The following is an 8,128-nucleotide window of genomic DNA, read 5'->3' on the forward strand; positions in this document are numbered from 1 at the left end:
TTTGTCACGAATTATTTTCAAATCATATTCATATATTTGAATCATAAATTTTAAAGAATTATTGTAGCAGTTGTAATTAGTAAAATTATTTAAATAAATAACTAGGGTGTAGAACTTTATTTGTTGACTACTAGATAAATAAATATTCCTGTACTCAGAAATAGAAATATGATTCTTTCGTTGGAAAACAGTAGTGTAAAAAATGGTTGATTAGGCCAATTAATTGACTGATTAATCATTGACAATAGTCAAACCATTATAGATGTTTCCGACTAATTGGTTGATTATTTTCGACTATGACTGATTATTCTTGATTATTTCCGATTAATCGCTGTCTGTCTGACAAACACATACTGTTTTTACAACACTATTGCAAAATAGTTGAAATTCAAGCTTTGCCAAAATTCAGAAATAGAAATATAAATCTTTCATTGCAAAACAATGTTGTAAAAAATAGCCGTTTAGGCCGATTAGTCTTTGGTGGTGATCAAACCATCATAAATTTTTCTAACTAATTGATTAATTATTTCCTATTATAATCAATTATTCTTGCTTATTTTCAATTAATCACTGTCTGTCCAACAAAAATATACCGTTATTTACAACACTGTTGCAAAATAGCTGAAATTCAAGCTTTACCAGAATTGGACGGGAAGTAGAAGCCGCCATAATTCAAATCAAGTCATCACCAACTCCAAGCAAAAGGAATAGGAATAGAGTACGGAGCAAATTTTGAAACAATCTCTTTTATGTGCATATCCGTTTATCGTCAAGCGTGTCAGACGCGTAGGCGACACGTAATAGTCTAATAGACGAACCACAGCCACAAATGATCCCGTCTCGTTGAGGCATGGACATAACTGATCCAGAAACGACAATCTTCATTTTTTTCAGGATATTTTACTTGGAGTAAGGTTACAGTGCTATGGGTTGCACCGAGGATTACGGTGCTATGGCTTAATAGTTTTTTAAATTTTAACAGTTGATCCAAACTGTTCATCTTGTTTTTCATATTAATATATATTTGAAGACCAAATTTTATATTTTTTGAAAAAAATTTACTATTTTTTTAGATAGGTAGAAAATCACTTAATTTAAAAAATTATGCACCTCAGATATTTGATTTTCTACCTATTTAAAAAAATGTAAAATTTGGTCTCTAAACATATATTAATATGGAGAACAAGATGAACAGTTCGAATCGACTGTTAGAATTTTGAAAACTCGAATATTAAACCGTAGCACTGTAGCCCACTATGCAACCCATAGCACCGTAGCCTTATTATCGGATCAGACTTAGCGGATCTGATTTAAGTCGGGTCAGATTGAAATTACGTCATCTAATTTCAAATCAGATTGCGGAATTATCTTCACTTAATTCTTATTGCTCCGCAACTAGATTTGAGTTCCATGTACGTCATTCTTATAATTTCTTATTTTTTATTTATATTTCTTTATGTGTACATACTTTCGGGCAGTTGTTTTCTCTGGATTTTGAGTTTTATGGAGATCGGAACATTCCGATTGATTTTGCCTCCTCTGAAATTTTTTTGCCCCCCTCTAAATATTTGATTTGTAATTCGGGTTAAATTTAATTAGGGTTAAAATTAAATAAATTTCTTGATTTTATAATTGATAATTAGAATTATAGATTAGAGAATCAGAAATTATAAATTACAGTATTGAAAAATATATTTAAAGTATTGTTTTTATCGATTGCCTAATTAGTTAATAAATTTAAACTCGATTAACTATTTAAACCCGATTTAATATTTTTTTTATCCTTTTTGACGAAAATCTTGGATCTGCAATATTTGGGTGTGTGTATATATATTTTAAGCGCTGTCAAAGAAAAATGCTACTTTATTAGTTAAAAAAATCCGAAGGTTTACTGTATATTACTTGCTCAACTGGAAATAAAATACTAGGCAAATTGTCACTAAGGTAATAAATCACTTGTATATCCATTAATTAAAGCAAGTAATTAAGTTGAACTAGACACAAAATTAGAGGTGGAGTCAGAAAATAAGATAGGTGATAGGGCCTTAAGCTTGGGGCCCCTTTTTTGAAGGCCACTAAACATAGCAAACATAAGCTATAACTAAGATGGAAGGTCAGGCCCATACGAACACAGGTCGGCCCATAAGAAGGCCCGACTCGAGATAGCCTGGCCCAACTCGAGGTCATTCACAAGGGGTGATCTCTGTGACAAATTCCATACCGCCTGTTCAGCCAGACAAGGTTGTCAGACCCCCAGGTCGGTGCACTACGCGACAGTCGAACCCCGATCTATATAAGGCCCAATTTTAGGCCTAAGAAGGGGTTCACATTTTTACACAGGTGAGGTATCATAGGTCAAAGTCCAAATACCTCACACTTCAACCGCATGTCCAGCCCGAGAGTTGCATTCAGCTACCTCGAGGGCTAGTACGTATCAATAGGGTAGGGGAAATTTTAGGAATAAGATATAATTGTTAAAGTTAGGGTGTGATGTACTTATCAAAAGAGTTCGGTGAGCACATTTTAAAAATCTATCGAATTGGCTTAATTTAAACAATGAATTCAAATCGTTGAAATCCATCTAGTTTATGAGTGATGTATGTACATGAAATTTTTTAGAAGTTTCGAATTTATTTAGTACAAATTAGTCAAGCAGTAAAAAAAATGAACCTTTTATAAGTTATTTTATAAGTTGTTTTAGTATTCATTTTTCATCATTATTTTTATCGCTTGATCTTGTACTAAATGGATTCGAAACTTATGAGTGAAGCATGTACATGAAATTTTTTAGAAGTTTCGAATTTATTTAGTACAAATTAGTCAAGCGGTAAAAAAATGAACCTTTTATAAGTTATTTTATAAGTTGTTTTAGTATTCATTTTTTCATCATTATTTTTACCGCTTGATCTTGTACTAAATGGATTCGAAACTTATTTGGTAAGCACATCATATCTAACGGTTCGGATTGATTGTTTGGACTTTCAAAATGAAAATACGGCGTGAAGTACAAACGCTTGGTGAGCCATGGCTCACCCAAGTTATCCTCTCTTATATATATATAGAGAGAGAGATGGGCTATGGTGCATTGCAATGCATAGGCTATGGTGTGCATTGGACCATAAATCACCGATTCAAAGTCCAAATGACCGATCCAAACCGTTCATCTTGTTCTCCATATTAATATGTGCTTGGAGACCAAATTTTACATTTTTTGAAATTTTTTTACTATTTATTAAGCCACTTTGAAAATCGCTGATCTGCTGGTCCAGAAATTTTTACTGTTTTTACTGTTCACCCAGATTTTCAGATTTTCAATAAATCTAAAAAAATAGTAAAAAAATTTCAAAAAAATATAAAATTTGGTCTCCAAGTACAAATTAATATGGAGAACAAGATGAACGGCTTGGATCGGTCATTTGAACTTTGAATCCGTGATTTATGGTCCAATGCACACCATAGCCTATGCATTGCAATGCACCATAGCCCATCTCTCTCTCTCTCTATATATATATATATATATTTAAAAATATAACAAAAAAAAATCATAAGTAGACAAATGCCTCTTCCTTTTAGGGGTGGCAACGAGCTGTTAAAGAGCGAGCTAGACCACACTCGTACTCGGCTTGTTGGTGAATCAAGCTGAGCGAGCGAGTTTGGATTTTAGGTCCCAAGCTAAAACTATTGCTCAAGACCGACTCGTGGCTTGTCCGAGCGAGCCGAGCTAACTTGTTATTAGCTTGGTAGATTTATAAATTTGTATATTTTCTTTCCTACTATATCTTAAATTTTCATAACGCATCTTATCAATTAATTATGGCTAAAACAAAATAATATTTATATGACTAATTACTGAAAAAGTACTCTTAATTCAATTGTAATTAAGCAAATCAACTACTATAAATTAAATTTACAGCTAAATTCATACATACAAATATATCAAAATCCTAAATTCATGCAAATATATTCACAGAATAAATTTATGCATACCAAATCAAACAAAATTATACAAATTAACTTAATTGTGTCACACCCCGCGGCCACGGGTTGCAACAGTACCCCACCGTAAGCATACACTCCATGTATACTTACAAGGCATTTAAAATAAATTAAGCAATTCACACTAAAATAATATAAAACAGGTTCCTATATATATAAAATCAGAGTACACAGTCTGGTCAGAATATAACACATCAAAAGTATCTCATCCGGATACCAACCATGAGGCCTACCCTAAAGCTATACAACAAAATATATCTAGGGTCATATGAAGGTAAACTACCAAGGCCTACTACTCGCGTGCTTCTCCGGAATAAGTCGCACTTGAACCTGTAAAATAATCCCGAAAGGTGGGGGTGAGAATAAATTCTCAGTGCGAAATTTGCCACAGTTAGATTATTGGACTTGCAATCAAACTCCATATTCAAAAATGAAACCCAAACCATAGCAATTCAAATCAATTCATATTCATAATAATAAAAAGGAATGCATATGCTCGACAACAAATAATAAACCGAATCACAGTTTACGGAATTTCCAAGGTGAATTTCAAACACAATATATATTTGGCTTAACTCGACACGTTAGGGCTTGTAACAACTACAGATGTCCTTTCGAGCTGGACCCTTTATCAAACCCTCTGTAGCTTTTTGGCTTAACCATTTCCTAAGGTCTGGTTACAAGTCATCTATACAGGTCAACTTGACAAAAATGCAATCACACGGAATCAAAGTCAGCCATACTGCTCAACTTTGCAATTTCATTCAAATAGAATCAAAGTCAGCTATCAGCCTTGCAAAATTCATTAAACAGGTCAACGGATAGGTCACCGTCACCTTATCCAGCCACCTAAACAGGTCGATCTGGAAAATTCATAACAGGTCAACGCATAAGTCAGCAGCGTCACCTTATCCAGCCACCTATATAGGTTGGCCTGACAAATTCATAACAGGTCAACCCATAAGTCAACAGCGTCACCTTATCCAGCCACCTATACAGGTCGACCTGGCAAATTCATAACAGGTCAACCCATAAGTCAACAGCGTCACCTTATCCAGCCACCTATACAGGTCGACCTGGCAAATTCATAACAGGTCAACGCATAAGTCAGCAGCGTCACCTTATCCAGCCACCTATACAGGCCGGCCTGGCAGATTCATTCACATATAGAACAATTAATAGAACTAATCAATTAATAACCATACCAACATGCCAAATAACCTTAACCGAACAATTCAAATTATTCTCATTTATGCAAGAATCAATATACAACATGAATTTCAAATTATGCAACAATTAAGCATTCAACATGACAAACGAATAAACAGTTTAATTCCTGAAAATGAAATATCAAACAAGTCCAAGAATCCCGCACCTATTTACGATGAGCGTATCACTTATTTATGGATCAGACGTCTCGAAGTGTCCCGCAAAGTCTTGCTCGACCGAGCCTACGCCTATATTACACATAAACTTGGTTTAACCTTGGTTCACGATCGAGGTGTTCACTCGAGTTATATTAGGGTTTATACTTTCCTATTCCTCTTTCTCGCTTTAAAATCTCTAACTTCTCCCAATTTCCATTTGCGTCTTCTAGACCATACACGATCTCAATTTGGTAACAATTCATTTACTAGTTCACAAATTCGGTTCCCGTAACAGTTCAATTCATCGAGTGGTTAACCCTAATTTGGTCAAAACCTCAAATTAGCCGTTAAACGTTCTAGCAATTCAAGATCAAGAGGTAACCCTACCGATTACAAGTCTAATCGGTTGGATTAAACTAATCAATTCACGATTATGCCCAATTTCAGTTTTGGCACAAAACCCTAGAAATCAAAATCTGCAACCGGGGTGAAATCGGGGAAAGAATCGGCAAATAAACAATCAAAGAAGCTCAAGGAGCTAGTCTACAGACAATTCAAACACAAATCTCGGGTTTAAAACGAAAACCCGAGAAATCGAGAAATCTGAGATTTTAGAGAGAAACGGGAAGAGAAAAGAATACCGAATAGGAGAGCTAGGAGAGATCTACGGCCGCTTGCTCGGTTCTAACTTCGATTTCTCGCAACAATCGGGGGCTTGAGAGGGAAAGGAAGCTCTCTCGCTCTTTTTCCTCTCTCTTGGGCGAAAATCACATAAAAATGGGGAAAGGGGCAGAGGGGATGAGAGAGAAAGGAAAGAAATCTGGTGTTGGTTAAAAAGACACCTTCAGTGCGGACGCGCTCAATTCAGTGCGGGTCGGCCACCCGCACTCAGCACTTGGACATATTTTCAGCAGTTGAAAATACACAGAAATATACACGAGTGCGGACACACTCATTTTCAGTGCGGGCCGATCACCCGCACTCAACACTTGGCAGAATTTTGGTAGCTTGGAAAACACATAAAAGAATACCCCAGTGGGGATGCACTTAGTGCAGTGCGGACGCACTCAGTATGAGGGGCCCCATGCCAGGGCAGTTCCGAGAAATGGAGGAATATTGGAACGAGTCCCAAGGTCCCTTGATCAGACCACCTGGCATGGTTAATCATGCTGATAAATGAATCACTGAGTTTAAATCAACAAAGGAACAATGACAATCCTGATGCTTGGGCCCAGTCTTTTGAGTCACAACATAGTGCTAATGGTTGGGCCTCTGAATGTGAGCAAGTAAGACTATAGAAAATTAAATTTATCATTGGTTGTGGCTCCTACTAGATAAAAAGGTTCCTTGTATGTCTTCTAACTATATAGGATTTGTCACCAGGAACAAAACCAGATGGCATTGGGTCAGTTAAGAGGTGCAGCAGACTTTCACAGAATAGTAACCTAAAATATGGAGCAATCTCGGATGCTTGCTCACACACTTTCACAGAATAGTAACCTAAAATATCAGGTTCCTTTTTCTCACCTACTTTGCTCAAAATAACTTTGAACTTACTGGTAGCATATTAAACATGTTAAAGCAAACCATATTAATTCTAATACATTCTACTATTGGAATTCTAAGCAAATAATATCTAAAAATAAAGAAAATCATATCAAAATATATGAGTAGTCCTACAGGTAAATCTAGGGGTGAGTAAATTGCTCATAACTCGTGAGCCACTCATAACTCGCTCATTAAAAACTCACTTAAACTCGCTCATTTATCAAGTCGCTTAAACTCGCTCATTTACTTAATGAGCGAGCATGAGCATGCCCCAACTCGCTCATAACTCGCTCATGAAGAATTTTCCACATCTACTTCCTACCACATTCAATCCCAATAAATTTCTGCAACACTAAATTTATGTAGAATTAAATCAATGAACTAAAGTTATGCAATATTAAATCATCCTTGTTACCTTGCCTCATTAAATCCCTATGTCATATTCATACATTCATATTTTGATTTTATTTTATTAAATCATCCTTACGGCCTTACAACATTAAATCATCCTTGATGCTACTATGGAGAATGTAATATGTTGATTCTATTTTTGTTAATTTTTGTTGAATTTTTATTCTATTTTATTTGAATGAATTATGACAATTTTTTAAATTTTAATTCATAACTCGTGAGCCATTCATAATTCGCTCATTTAGTAACTCGCTTAAACTCGCTTATTAACAACTCGCTCATTTACTTAATGAGCCGAGCATAAGTATACCCCAACTCGCTCATGCTTGCTTATTAATCACCCCTAGGTAAAGCAAATACCAAAAGATAAAACAAATCTGACAAAATAAAATATATAAATCCTACAGACACTAGATCTCAAAAATGGTGGTTCGGATATTGTGAATGCAAGAAGCGGTCTGGCTCACGAGTCTCATGCTATGGTCACCCGTCACTGGGATCCACTGGAGGAGGTGGTTGAGAAGACAACGCCCTTTCATCACCTAGATCAATGTTCCATCTTGGAGTCCTCGGAACCTCGAACTGCTGTAGTGATGTCATTCTGGTTTGTTCAAACTGTATTTGCCCCAGACCATGCGCCTGATACTGATCTAGACCTGGATAATAATGATAACCCGCTTGACCTGAGTCATCTGCATTTCATACACATTTTTTAATTTAGTACATTATATACTAAAAAGAATTACTTCGATTAAAATACTATATACCTGTCCGGCATCACTGGCTAAAAATCCAGACATTGACTG

This window comes from Carex rostrata, chromosome 6, assembly GCF_964058835.1.
Source record: "Carex rostrata chromosome 6, lpCarRost1.2, whole genome shotgun sequence".
Classification (NCBI taxonomy): Eukaryota; Viridiplantae; Streptophyta; class Magnoliopsida; order Poales; family Cyperaceae; genus Carex; species Carex rostrata.